Source organism: Festucalex cinctus, chromosome 5, assembly GCF_051991245.1.
Source record: "Festucalex cinctus isolate MCC-2025b chromosome 5, RoL_Fcin_1.0, whole genome shotgun sequence".
NCBI classification, from domain to species: domain Eukaryota; kingdom Metazoa; phylum Chordata; class Actinopteri; order Syngnathiformes; family Syngnathidae; genus Festucalex; species Festucalex cinctus.
This window is the reverse complement of record NC_135415.1, coordinates 10,833,507-10,849,506: the sequence shown is the minus strand read 5'-3', so window position 1 is coordinate 10,849,506 and position 16,000 is coordinate 10,833,507.

Sequence of the window (16,000 nt, the reverse complement as noted above, 5' to 3'; positions counted from 1 at the left end):
GTTTGATGATCGAGTGTGGAGATGATGCAAAAAAAAAAAAAAAAAAAAAAGTCCAAATTTGAGAAACAGGGCTAGGCATGGCTACCTTTCACATTTGAACCGGTACTTTTCCAATACTCGGTACTTGCGAATCGAGACCGGTACTCAACGGTACCAATTTTCGATACTTTTTTTTTTTTTAATTTGGGAATGCTGAAAGCACATTGAAAGATAAATTGTGAAATTATAACCTCCTGGTTACTGGACAATGCACTTTACCAACTGTGCCACCGAGCAGTAGTGATGGCAAAATGAAGCCCCGTAAAGCAATGAAGCCCTGCAGTGAAATGCTTCACACACACGTAGGGGCTTCAAGATGATTCATTTCCTCGACTACGCCATCATGTGGACAGAAAAATGTATAACATGCTTGGTGCATGCAATAAAATGGTGGGGTGTAAATCATGCTCTAAATACAAAAGAATATATATTTGAAGAGTGTTTTAACATGAATTGTTCTGTTACTTTGTCTATGTTTGTGCTTATGCAACAAGTGAAAATGTGAAATAAGGAGGTAAATAAAGTGCTTATTCATTTTTATTTAAAAACAATATTTTTTCCGAAGTTTTTGGACTCAGGCGGTTTGTTTGTTTTTGCAGAGAATTTCACCTGCTTTGGAAAAAAAAACTCTTTCACATGGTACTGATGAAGCAGGGTGCATCGATATGAGATAGCAAGTTTGTATAGAATTGGACGCGTATATTTCTGTGATTCCCAGTACTGAAGGGGACTTTCAACTGTGAACAGAAAAATGTGAATTTTATGTGTTGTCACATTTTATTTTATTTTATTATTGGAATCTGTTAAAATAGTACCGTAATTACAGTGCATTACCTTCTAAGGTGAGATCTGCTCAAAGTGCTACAGTCCCAAACATGGGAAAATCTCTTTCTTGCTGGTTCCATCGCAAAAATAAGCTCGTCAAATCGAATGCCAAAAGAAAAAAAAGTAGCGCAATAAGGGACCGGAAAACAGAAAAAGTGAAGGGGAACCCATAGCGTTTCTTTGCCGCTTTCATTTCGAACTACACTCAAACCTAGCGAATCATTTCCTGAATCAGTCACGTGGTACACCTGCTTCGTGGGGCTTCAAACGTCACCACGTACGTCATCAACACACACACTGACACGCCGTTCATGAACCACTCATCTACATTACTCGGCACACGCTTCAGGGATTCGACCCAAGAAGCACATCACTACCGAGCAGTAACAGACACCTGGTAATGATGATAAGTTATATATATGGAAGTGGGAGTGGAAAGTGATATTTAGAAAAAGTTCAATGACTGTCCCATTGAAAATGAATGGGGAAAAGTTGATATTAAACGTTAAATTGTGCAAATACTGGAAGTAATGTGGAATCAGATGATATATATCCAAGGAAGCATGAATTTTTGAAGCTAGTTGACATTTGAACAATGTAAATTGGAAGTATTATGTGGGAGTTGTTAGGTGGCAAAAAAGTGTGGAGAACAAAAAACACAATAACATATGTGGGAATGCTTCCCACAATTAATTAATTCATTTGGCTGGAAGTAAATGTTCACCATTGTTTATTTAATCGTAAAATTTTGTTAAGAATAAATGTAACAATTTCCTTTCAATATATAAAAACTTTACAAATCAAAAATAAAATTTCATTCAAATGAGCCAGACAGGAATAGTACAAATAAAGGTTTAACATTTGACAGTTACTGAAGTTTAATTAATAAACGCAAGTTAATATTACGACAATGTGAATCAAACGTCTTTGCAATGAACGTACATATTTTGTTTCCAGCTCCATATATTCATTGATTTGCAGTAAAAGGGTAATGAGGACGCTTTCCGACACTTTAAGACGAATTGTAGAGAAGCATTGCAACCAGGAAATAACACAACAAACGCGCAATTTCCTGACTTTTTCTGCTATGTTAAGACAATTAAAACACTAAAAGTGTGGTTGTCCTCATTCGAGTCTATTACTTCCATTTTCCGCTTAACTACTCTCGCAAACTCATAAATGGAGCTTCGCATTCTATTGCTCGGTCGCATCATTACCATCATCATCGTCATCATCATCATCATCATCATCGTCGTCAACAACAACAAAGAATCCAATTAAGCTGCCGCGTGGTGTGTCAGTCCAGCACGCTTTTTTTTTATTTTTTTCGCACAGTTGCAGCATCCAAAATTGTAAAGATGAGACTCTCCAGGAGCCACCGTTCGCAAAAAAAAAAAAAAAAAAAAAAGAGAAATGTCCACCAGCAAATATCCTATCCTTCAACAAAGCAATTTCACACTCGGGTTCTGAATCGTATGCAGCCGACTGATTGGCTTTTTTTTTTTGCCCCTTTTTTCTTCTCACTGGCTTTCTGGCGGCGACAAAAGACATCAAAAAGTGAGAGAATTCTGTGGCACACACTTTGATATCGTTGAAGGGAAAGACTTTTTTTGTTGTTTTGTCTCACTATATAAAAAAAAGCCTTCACAGATGATTTAATTAATAACATTTGTGACTTATCAAAATACCACAAGGATCAGTAATAGTATACTTAGTGAAATTAGCCTGTACTGCAGAGATGGGAAAATTACTCACAAATCAACGGAAACATTCCCTGAAAGTGACCTAAATTCACATTTATCTACTTTTGCTAAATACTCCCTAAACGTAAGCTAATAATCCTAGACACACACAATCCTAAATGAATGTAAATATATGTAAATGTACTATGCAAATGAATGCAAATGTAGGGAATACTCCCTTAAAGTTTCCTAAATACTCCTTAACAAATATTCCTAAAGTCACCTACAGACAGTAAATACTCTTATATCTGGTGAAATACTCCCATAAAGATTTATTGTTTTTATTCTTTTTCCAATGACATTTAAGATCAACTTGACCATGTTCCCAATGTCCCATGATGCATCTGCTATTGAGAGTTGACAGTTTGGAGAGTCCTGACCAAAACCTCAACACTCCATTGTTGTCATCAGCCCATAAATTATTTTATTTAAGAAAACAAATCTTTTATTTTCAGATTTGAGATCTTTTACGATCATAAAATCCATCTTATGTTTTAGCATATTTTTAACCCTCCTGTTATGTTGTGGGTCAGATTGACCCATTGTTAAGATTTCTAACTGAATAAAGTAGCAATTATAATGAGTCTCAAGTAGGCTTCCATGTTTCTGGAATTGTTTTTTTCTATTTCTGACACTTTTTGGGTCAAATTCACCCAGGAACATGATTAATGAGTAATGTTCCTGAGAATCATGTTTGCAAGTGGGTTCACTGGATGCCAGTGCATAGATGGAACCCGCTAATTTGCTAAGTGCAAAACTCTTGAGCCAGTGTCTACTCCTCCTTGACTATTAAGCGGGTCAACTTGACCCTTTTCCATTTTTAGTAGCAACTGTAATGACTCACACAACTATAATTATTTACATCATCCATCCATCCATCCATTTTCTTGACCGCTTATTCCTCACAAGGGTCGTGCGGGGTGCTGGGGCCTATCTCAGCTGGCTTTGGGCAGTAGGCGGGGGACACCCTGGACTGGTTGCCAGCCAATCGCAGATTTTCAAAATAAACTCACAAATTTACAAGTTCTTTTCTCGTAAATTTGCCACTTTAGAAAGTGGCAAATTTGCTACGTGAATTTCTCGTAAGTTTCTGAGTTTTTTTCTCGCAAATCTGCCACCTTATAAACTCACAAATTTGTCCCTTTAGAAAGTCGCAAATTTGTGACTTTCTAAACTCGCAAATTTACAAGTTTTTTCTCGCACATCTGCCACTTTATAAACTCAGAAATGTACAAAAAATTTTCTCGCAAATTTGCCACTTTAGAAAGTCGCAAATTTGTGTATTTCTCGTAAGCTTCAGAGGTTTTTTTCTCACAAATCTGCCACTTTAGAAAGTCTCAAATTTGCTACATGTATTTCTTGTAAGTTTCTGAGTTTTTTTTCTCGCAAATCTGCCTCTTTATAAACTCACAAATTTGCCACTTTAGAAAGTCGCAAGTTTGCCATTTTCTAAACTTGTAAATTTATGATTTTTTTTCTCACAAATTTACAAGTTTACTTTCTAAACTCGTAAACTTTTGAGTTTTTTTTCTCGGCATATTGCCCCTGCCCTCAAAAACCAAAAATATTCAACCTGGCCCAAATACGCCATCGTCAAAATGTGCTTTAATTAACTTTGCAAAAGCCCAATTGGTGCTCCGGCTGTCTATCATTGTGCAGGCATACCTAATGAGCGTAACTAAGCCTACAGCGCGCCAGGATTGGCATTCCCCATCGGTCGATGCCCGCTCCTGCAGGTTGGTGTCAAAGTGGGCATCTTACTGGCTGCAAAATAAGCCAAGGCAAGCCCTCCTACGTGCTGGGCCAACGTCATGAAAGAAAGTTGTGCAGGGAAAAGGCTGCTGGCAAGTTGTCCCTATCAGAGAGGAAGTTGAAAGGGGCTTCGCCGCACGCCGACGTGACACATGCGCCACCAGATAGTCACGCTCATGTCGGCGGGGAGGAAACGCGCGCATGCTGAGCGAGTGGGCCGGACGCAAATTTCGGGGATGAAAGTGAGGAAACGCGGTCGGTTTGCTATTGTCGCCGTCGAGGATGTGAACGTGAATTAACCGAGCGTCGGTCGCACGAAAGGATGTGAAGAGACGCCGCTGTCAAAACAAACTATTCAAACACGCCAATGTGCCCAGATTAAAGTGAATCAATTACAGGCCCTTTGAGAGCGTGTCATCGGATAAGCTCAGCGGATCCTCCCATGCAGAGGCCCTTTGCGCACTCGGCTGCCGTGCAAACGCGTGAGGTCTCGACACGGATAGAACGATCAAGCTGTCAGCTTCTCTTTGATCTTTCCGACATTTGCCGGTATTCGCGGCAAAACAGAGTGCGGGCCGAGGAAGACGTCAAATTGAGCCACATCCAAACGGACACTTTTCCTTCGTATTGTGAGTCCGGGAAATGGCCAAATGAGCCTCAAACGGCGCACTTCCTGTGTCTTTGCTCGCATGGCATCATCTTGAGACTTTTTGTGGATCTACTCATGATGACGGGACACATCGACCAAACTTCATGTTGGTCATAGAAACCTTCTCCGACAGTTACATAAAAAAATAAATAAATAAAATCAACCCGTCATTTTCCTCTTATTGTAAAACTGAAACAAACAAAAATACAATACAGCATATTAGTACAACGCTAAAAATATCTGACTAACATTGTTTTCTATTTAACTAAATTAGCATACACCAATCACAAAATGTAAAGAAATAATAATCACACCTATAAGTGCACCTCTATGTTGTTAAGATATGCGTTCTGAATTAGAGTAGATAAAACAAGGTATGCTAACAGTTAGCTTAGTTAGCAAACTCAAGTCCGCCAGCATAAGGAGCTAACGAATGCTAACATCGTCACTGACTCGTATACTTTTATGTTGTTAAGATATGCGTTCTGCATTAGAGTAGATAAAACAAGGTGCGCTAACAGTTAGCTTAGTTAGCAAACTCAAGTCCACTAGCATAAGGAGCTAATGAATGCTAACATCTTCACGGACTCATGCACTCTTATGTTGTTAAGATATGCGTTCTGAATTAGAGTAGATAAAACAATCAAGGTACGCTAATATGGTTAGCTTAGTTAGCAAACTCAAGTCCGATAGCATAAAGGCGCTAACGAATGCTAACATCTTCACTGACTCGTTTTTACCAACATTTTGAAGTTAGAAAAACATTCAACCGGACTTATTGGCTCTTTATAGCTGACAGAAAGTTGTGCAAATGAACACAAATAGTTACTTACAGCCTTACGTGGGCCAACGCGCCACCGAGTGCACATGTGAGTCAGACGTAATACTCATTTCACCACTAGAGGGTGCTAAAAGTCAACATAAATCACTGAAAATAAAACATAACCAAACTATAACATTACAAGTACCCAGGAAAAGACCAAAATGTCCGTAAAATGGTGCCGTTGAACCAAAGTAGAGTAGCAGGCTTCCTGCGTATTTTTCAGCATGTCTCCGTAGATATTTTTGTGGATCTACTCATGGTGGACACGTCTACCAATTTTCATGTTGCTCAGCCAATACTGGCTTCAGATCCTGAATGTTCAAAAAAGTTGAGTAATTATAAGAGCTTGGTGGATTTAGGCTCTTCGTAACAGGGCTTTGTGTGTGTGCGTGTGTGTGTGTTTGTGGGGACGGACTTGAAATTGTGGGGACATTTTGGTGATCCCCACAAGTTCAGACCTCTTTTTGAGGGTCAAGACTTGGTTTTAGAGTTTAGGTTTGACTTGGGTTATGGTTGAGGTTAGGGTAAGGAATGGGGATAGGCAATCATTTTTTATGGTTGAGGTTAGGGAAAGGGTTAGGGAAAGGCATTATGTAAATGAGAAGTCTCCACAATGATTAAAAGACAAATGTGTGGATCACATGCGTGTGGTGACTTACCACGTATTTCCTCTTTGCATTTCCACCCTCTGCCGGACATGAAAGCCAAGGGTATTTAAATGACGTGCAAAAGCAAATCCTTCTCAAAAGCCTCAATGTCAAAATACGGCAACACTCTTGTGGATTATTGACGGATTAGAAGATGCAGTGAGACTGGCAGGTACTGTGTAGCTACGTCCTTACTGGGTGCAAAGTATTTTGAAAAGTCATTCATAAATTCTACCATCAACTTTCAAGGTTAGTAATAAGTGCGTTTAAAAAGATGTAATTAGGGCTATAATTCGCAACATATTTCCTCATGTCATTACAAATGTCCATCTGACTTCACTGGCGGGATACATTAATTGTTCGCCTGTCTGTGTATATGGTTAATATTTTGTTGAAACCAAACAAAGTGTTTGGTTGGAGTCTACCTTTCAAGGACCTGTTGAAATTAGCGGCAAATGTCAGCTTCAAACCAAAATGGCAGACTTCTTGTGTCTTCTAGGGCATGGTGCCTTGAGACCTTTTTGTGGACCTTTTGTGTCAGGTCAGGCTTTGCCTGCCACACATGTATCCTGTGCTACCTGGCATATGCAGATAAGGAAAAGTCCCACTGCCTTGCGGCAACCTCTTGCAAAATAGGCTTCAGGAGTCAGCCTCGAGGAAAAATCCGGAGCTGGAGTCCCAAAGGCAGTTCATGGTTGCATGCAATCCCGTTCTGGCAACTCCTGTGACGTCAATGGTCCCAAACGGCGCCATTCCGCTTGGACCAATCATCGCGGTAGAGAGCGGGGTCCTGCTAACCTCCATAGCCCACCTTCCCTGGCCTGTGTCTGGAGAAGACACGCCAACTTCACCTCACAGCGTTGAACCGACACAGGAAGTAGCAGTCTCTCGGTTATAAGCCACAGTGCTTGGTTGGCGTAGAACATAGCGTCAGGGGCGGCTTCCGGTGGTAGGAGACATTCTCACATCTTTCAAGCTGGGCAGCCCAATAGGGTGCTGTCCTACCAATGTCTGTTTTCCTCATTGGGTGCATGGGTAGGTAAGAACTGACAAGCAGACCGCAAGTAAGGAAACAAGAACAAACAGAAAGAGACCAGCTCTGAAACAATGACCACCGGACCACGTCAGAGACGCAAGCAAGACAGCCGGGGGAAGAGCATCAAGCACCGTGGAGAGCAGTCAGGAAGACCTTGCTAAAGATGGCTATACCAGGAAACAAGGGATGGGAACAACTGCTGACTCTCCATCATACCTCTGACGGTCCTACTCTCATCAATGCCTATGCTCGTACTCTGACCTCCACACCTGAGGTAAAAGACTAATCCTATGTCAACTTGAGTGAGGTCATCAAGAACATCCTCAGGAGTGAATGCCTTCACATCCTAAGTGATTTCAATGCCAGATTGGTCACAGACTAAATTTCCTGGCTCTCCTGGTCTGGGTTCCTTGGGACAGTGATTGCAAGGGCTCTGCTCTGTGACCGACATCTTCTTCCAGACGAAGCCACAACACAAAGTGTCCTTGCGGCATCAACAAGCAACTCCACAACTCCAAGCTGATGCAACATGAAGCAAAGCTTGAAGAACTTTCTTTTGAAGATGCAGATTTTGATCTCTGCAGATCATCGAAAAAGCACAGCCTCTGAGACTTGGAATCATCTAGGCAAGACTACTCAACATCAGCTCTCGCCACCTTTGGAAGAAAAACCTTTTGGAGATGCGACTGTTTTGGTGCCAATCCATGGTGATGAAGCAAAAGGGGCAACTGACAGCAAGGAGATGCACCAATGATTATTAACAGGCACCATTAAAAGCATCTACGAGGGCATCAAGAAAGCTCTCGAACCAACCAGGGAAAGACCGCACCCCTCAAATTAATCGGTGGGGAAGTGATCCCCAACAAGGTTACACAGATGGAGACTATGGTCGAAAACTACGCAGAGCTCTACTCCAGAGTGAAAAGTATTGTTACCTCGCCACGTGATGCCATCGAACCCCTACCTATCATGGAGGACACGGACACCACAACAACGGACAACAACAGAGGAAGAACTCAGCAAATTGACAATTTGCGGCAAAGCCCCCGGGACTGACGGCATCGCCGCAGACCTCATCAAAATGCTAATCCACCCTTCTACAACCACTCCACGACAATCTGCCAGCGCTGGCGTGAGGGTGGCGTCCAGCAATACACGAATGATGCCAAGATTGTCACCCTACAGTGTACAAGAACAAAGGGGAGTCGTGCTTGTTGGCTGAATGTATCTTGCTTGAGTCACAGAGTGGATTTTGCATGGAACTCTCAAGGGCTTCATCCCGGTTAACCGTGACGGGCTGTTCAATATCCTCCTGAAAGTCGGATGCCCACCAAAACTACACAATATGATCAGATCCTTGCATGGCAACATGGAGGCAACTATCAGGTTAGTACGAGGACATCATGTCCGACCCCTTTTGACATCAAAAGCGGCAAGAAATGAGGTTGCATCCTTGCTTCGACACTTTTTTTTGGCATCCTTTTCTCCCTCTTCCCGAAAGACGGGTTTGAAATATCGACCAACTACAACGGCAATCTGTACAACTGGGTTCACCAATTCCGATCCTTGAGGTCTGGAGTCCTTGGAGGTTTTAGATGTTTCCACCTACCAACACACCTGATACCAAAAGATCAGGATCGTTATCAGGCATGTTGATGAGCTGATTATATGGATCGGGTGTGCTAGTGGGCAGAAACATCAAAAACATGCAGGACTCCGGACCTCGATGACCGGAATTGGTGAACCCTGCTGCACAACATCAGAAGACTCCGAGCAAAAACCAAGATCCGCAAAACCAAAAAGTAAACGCCTCGTTTCTGACAGTTGTCGACCGGCTTATGCATGGAGTTCACCATGCGGTTTTTGCAAACGAGCGCTAATAAGCGAGCTGGCGATCGGGTCGCTTACTTAATGGTGGCCTTTTCTCTAGCCGAGCCGGCGCTCGCTACTTCAATCTTTTGTGTGCGGCCGACGTGTTGGCAACACAATACAGCGTCCTGCTATTCTACCCACTGACGTTACGTAACATGAAATGAGATCACCGGCCGAAAGAACAGCACTCCAATACCTGCGTGAGTGGTTGATGAATAGAATCGCGTTTTATAACACTGGTCTTTTTTTTTTTTCTTTTGCTGATGGACGACCGGAATGTTTGTTTTTGTGGTGGTGATCAGCAACATTTGTGTTCTTCTTCTTCCATGTGGTTTGTTATTCGTAATTGTTTTGAGTAACACACTTCACCAATCAGTCTGATTGATGAAGAGGCATGTCTCAATACTTTTGTCCACGGAGCGTAGGTGCGCCTTTTGGGGGGCGGGTGGGTGTTTGGGGGAATCACCTGCAATATGCGGACGGTCGGCGCCATTATCTCGCAAGTTGAAGCCGATGATGGAAGTGTTGGTTGCCACGGCGACCGCCGGCGCTTTGCTGCCCCTTCAAACACATGCAAGCAAGGGCGCACGAGCGCACACAGAAAGCAGCGGCGGCTTCTGTTGTTCTGAAAAATAAAAAAATAAAAAAAAAGGTTGCAGAGAGAGAAGATGAAGTTACACATTTGCGGAGGCGTGCAGGTCAGCAATTCCACATTTTATTTTATGATTACTTGCGGGAGTGTGCGGCTAATAAGAAGAACAGTGCCAAATGGTTCATTTCTTCTTCCACTCAAATGACAGACATGAAAATGGACACATGAGACATTTGAGCTGTGATGCTTGACCACTGACCTATATATATTACTGGATAGTCGATAGGCCAAGACTTTTGAGGTCGCGAGGCCGCCATATTGCTCCTCCCAAGAAACGTTTCTCGGCATATGATCCTATACATTTACAGTAAAATTGAAATTGGAGAACATTTAAAACAGTAAAACAGAATGATTTATGGCCTTTCACTTTTATGTTTTTTTTTTTTTTAAACTTGTTAAAAAAAATAGTGACTACGACAAACCGTATTATGGAAGCGTATTACATTCACTTGAAAACCCCCCCAAAAAATAAACTCCTATTTTTCTGACTATTTTTGGGGGGAGCTTTGTTTGTTTTGTTTTGTTTTGTTTTTTTAGTTGTTTTTTTCCTGACTTTTTGGACTATTTTTTTTCTGTTTTACTGAATATTTTTTTCTGTCATAAAAAAAAAAAAATCTGAAAAATTATTCATAAAAACAAGAGGAAAAATTACTCAGAAAAACAGGAGAAAAAAAAACTATTCAGAAAAACTTATTAAAAAAACAGAACAAAACAAAAAAAAAAACTGTTTTTCGGAGTATTTATTTTATTTTTTATTTTTACCTCTGAACTCCAAGTGACTTGTTGCAGACCACTGACCTGTATATATGACTGGATAGCCGCGAGCCCATACACCAAGGATGGGCAAACTCGGTCCTTGAGGGCCTGCAGGTTTTGGATGTTTTCCTTCTCCAAAACAGGTGATATATGATCAGCTCATCAGCTAGCTCTGCATAAGGCTGATAACAATCCTGTTGATTGTAATCAGCTTGTGTTGGAAGAAGGAAACCTCCAAAACCTGCAGGAATCCGGCCCTCGAGGACCGAGTTTGCCCACCCCTGCCATACACGATAGTGCAAGCCGTTGAAGTCACAGGATGGCCATCTTGTTACTCCCACCTCGCGAGCAGACTACTGTATAAACTATACGGATACGTACAGGTGAGACATTAAATTAAACAGATCATAGGCAGTTAGTATTAGGCCGTTTTTTTTTTGTCCTTGTTAAAAAATAGTGAGCACCCCGGTACAAGCCCTCCACCCCGCCTCCGGCCTGTATATGTCTCACCTGTAGCGTATAGTTTATACAGTAGTCTGCTGGCGAGGTGGGAGTAACAAAATGGCCGCCTTGTGACTTCAACAGGTTGCACTGGCCTGTATCGGCTATCCTGTCATTTATACTGACATACAAGAAGTGACAGATGAGACATAAAATGAGACGCGAGATGGACAAGACTTTGATTTCAACCATTTGTGGGGAAAAGTGGTTTGAAATCTTTCGCCTGGCTCATGTCATGGAGGTTTTCCAGTCAGCTTTCAAGATGATGCATAGCACGGTGTCAGCCTTATTACCAGTTTTTAATGACATCCTCCTGCCTAATGACGCTGGAGACTGCGTGTCTTGTTCTGTTGGACCCTGACTTGCAGAGCTGGGCCACAAAAATTCCGTTGGCTCGTTTACAGCACCAGGTGTGGCATTAGTGGGAGCTCGGCACACACAACTTTGTAGAGTACATTTTACACTGTAAAAAGTGTCTGTAGAATTAACGAATTTCGGTAAAAAGTTTCACATAAAATAAATGTAAATACAAAGACACAGACTCATTGTATCATTTACATTAATATGTTGTAAAACAACACAGCTGTTGCTTTGACAGTAAGAAAACGTTAAAACGATTAATTTTTTGGGGAGAATTCATAAATTACTGTAATTTAAACACAGAAAAACTGCTTAAAAAACATTCGGTTACATACAGTTCTAATTACATTATTGGAATGTTAGAATAACACTTTTTGTCATTAAGTTCTTTGGTACTTTTTGTTTATGCCAAAAGAAACATGCATTTTACAAATTAACATTACAGATAAGAATATTTACATTTACAGTAAAATCATGTGTAAAAAATAAAATAATTTGTTTTTTTGTTTGCCTGTCAGCCTGGAAGCTGTGGTTAACATCTGGTTAACAGAATAACTGTAAACAAAAATACTGTGCAAATACAAACAACCTTACAAATCTACTTTTATCCATCCATTTTCTTGACCGCTTATTCCTCACAAGGGTCGCGGGGGGTGCTGGCGCTTATCTCAGCTGGCTCTGGGCAGTAGGCGGGGGACACCCTGGACCGGTTGCCAGCCAATCATAGCGCACACGGGGATGAACAACCATCCACACTCACAATCACACCTAGGGACGATTCGGAGCACCCAATTAACCTGCCGTGCATCTCTTTAGGATGTGGGAGGAGACCGGAGTACCCGGAGAAGACCCATGCGGGCACGGGGAGAACATGCAAACTCCACCCAGGAAGGCTGGAGCCTGGACTCGAACCGGAGTCCTCAGAACTGGGAGACGGACATGCTAACCACTCGCCCACCATGCCGCCCATCTACTTTTATATCCTTTTAAAGATTCAACAGTAATTTACAGATAGCTTAACATTTTGTTCTGTAAAATTTACATGCAGATTCTGTTTATTATAATTTAATACCAGTAAAATAAACTAGTTGTTCTGTAAAGTTGTTTAAATGTCCACTGTATTTTTACATAATTTTACTGTAAAAACAACAGATTTTTTTTTTCTTTACAGTGTACTCTTAAAAAGACATCCTAGAAACCTGGAAGAGTAAATTTAAAAAAAAATATATATTTTTAAAACAAAACAAAACTTCTACTCTTCAAAATTTACTGCGTACAGACGTTTTAGAACTTTTTGTTAGCCTTGGCTGCTCTTGAGTCCCGCACGGTCTTTTGGTGTTCCACAGGGTTCAATTGTGGGGCCCCAGATGTTTTGAGAAAAACTTGCAAACAAGTTTGGCTGATGATGCATGCAACAATCGCCTTGGCCGGATGTACTTGGACGTCAAGTCTTGAGAACCGATTGTATCCGTAAATGTAGAATTGCTTTTTACGTACGCAAAACATTTTGTTGTTGTTGTAATTGAAGATATGCTTCTTTGTGTACGTAGATCACGTTATGTGTACGTAGATCCCATTTTATGTACTTAGATCACGTTTTGTTGTACGTAGATCACGTTTTTTGTGTTTACGGGGTTTTGGCATTATTTTAACTCCATACCGCAGGCCTGACACAATTCTGGGCAAATCAGAATGTCAGGCCCGGCGGTCCCAATCAATTCTCGAGACTTGGTGTCCAAGTATATCTGACCGACAGGATTGTTGCATGCATCATCGGCCAAACCAGTTCGCAAACCAGTTCGCAAGTTCATCTGGGGCCCCACAATTAGTTTGTCATCATTTTCTGTATAAAAGTTAAAATGTATGCTGAAGGAAAATATCGACTAAACTGTTGATTTAGTCAACTAAAATTGCTCTTTATTTTCATCGACTAAAATTGGATTACAACTAAAATACAATCAGATGACTAAATTATGACAAAAACGAATTCATTTTAGTCAAAGACTATAACTAAAATTAAATTAAAACTTCTTGCCAAATTTAACACTGATTTGAAATGAAACATAAGGCAGACATTTTGGACAAGAGACGGACACGCCGCCATGTAACATGAGACGCAGGAAGTTGACAAACGAGCAACTTCCGAACGACGTGCAAATGCGATTCATTCTGTTTGCATCCAACGTGTCCAGCCAGGCATCTGGATTCCGTGTCGCGTTTTTGTAAGTTATGTCCATACATGATCCGCCGTCTTGGAGGGCCACTCGTCTCTTGGTCCCGCGCGGGCGAGGACGTGACTTGGAATGAATGAGCGCTCGCTTGGCCCCTGTCAAACAACAGCAACTGAATCCGTGTCTCTTTTGGTTCCATTCGTGCAAAAAATATTGTTCCTTTTGACAAGAAATTTGAAATTAGTTCTCGTCATTTAAAAAAAATATATTTTTTAACATAGAACTGTCAATTAAGTCGACTAAAATTGCCCTTTTTTCGTCGACTAAAATTGGATTAAAACTAAAATATAATCAGATGACTAAATTATGACTAAAACTAATTAATTTTACTCAAAAGACTAACTAAAACTCAATTATCATTGAATCCGTGTCGCTTTTGGTTCTGTTAGTGCCAAAAATATTGTAAATTTGGACAAGAAATTTTAATTTAGTTTTAGTTATAGTCTTTTGACTAAAGATAATTTAAGTTTTAGTCATAATTTAGTTATCTGGTTGTATTTTAGTCTTAATCCAATTTTAGTCGATGAAAATAAAGAACAATATTAGTCGACGAAAAAAAAGCAATTTCAGTCAGGTAAATATATTTTTTCTATATCCGTTTTTATTTTCCCTTTTAGTCATTTATTTATTCAGTCATTTATTTAATTTTGAATTTTGGCAGTTTTGGTCCTCCATATTGGTGTGGATAGTTTATTGAAAGAAAAAAATAAATAATAATTCTGCTTTTATTGTGCTGAAGTGTTCATATGCCATCTCTAAGGATTATTAGAAAATATGTATGTTACAAACATATTCTACAAGCTTGGTTTCAACATATGCGTGGTTATGGGAATTTTTTTTAAATGTTTGAATAATAATTAGTTGAGGTAGAATATATAAATTTGTTGAGGCTTTACACCGCATTGTTATACATTTGAATTCCATTTTAATTTCCTTAGGTGGCATCTTTGATAAGCCCGTAATGAGTTTCTACTACACCTGCATGTTTTTTTTTTTGTTCAAGAATGTGTAAACGAAAGTAAACTGAAAGGGAGCCATCAAAGTGTCCGTGTGGCGGTGATTTATTTTCACCCGGGTGTCAGGCACTTTCCCCCGGCGCGCGCGGTCATCGCCCACGCGCCTCGCCTCCTGTCGGGATCAATTGAAATCACGTTGAGCAGGTGGTCGCGGTAAAAAGAATATTTTACCTGCGGCACTGTGCCCGCTCACGTCGAAAACGACCACCTCGGCCTTCCACTCAGCCTTCTACTCAGTTTCTTTTGCTGCCTGACTGTGAGGCTTATTTCAATTATTATTATTATTATTTTTTTTTTGTGAGTTATAATATGTAGCCTATAAATAACAACACCACTAGGGGACAGTATTGCCTGTCAGGAAAATGAAAAAGAAACAAAAAAAAAATTGTCCAGTTTTTGTTACGTAAAGCACATTTTTTGTCTGTTCTTCATTAGGGATGTAACAATACCGGCAACATCATGATGATATAGCGATATTAAAACTGCCACAATATATCGTCGGCGTCATGTCACAATATTAAAAGCAGGTTGATTTCCATTTGTGCAGTTCAAGCACCCTGTGGTGGCTAGTTTTTTTTTTTGTTTTTTTTTTTAAGTGCAGTTTAATTTTCACAAGGCATGTTTTGGCCCTTCTATGTTTAAAATCCAAATCAAGGGGAACTTAATATGTTTGTGAATCGATATGTGAACTCAATGTGAGCTTGCATTAGCAAGTTAGTGCCTCAATATTATATTTATATATTTTGTATAGAATATTTTCATATTTTTCATTTCTGTAATGTACAAAAGCACAATATTGTGTCAGATATTTTCTTTAGTATGAACTTATTTTTCTACAATATTGTGACCTTTTTGTGTATCACCAACTTCCCCACAATATCGTGATAATTATTGTATCGTAACCTTTATCTCGTGATAATATCGTATCGAGATGTTTGATTATCGTTAAATCCCGAGTCTTCATTCGTCGGCGAAAATGCATACTGATTTAGTTCCACTTATTGTTTATTAATGAGCGTTTAGTTTAGTCTAGTCTGACTAACCAATAGGCATGTAACAATATCCAAACAACACGATACGAAAGTATCACGATATGAAG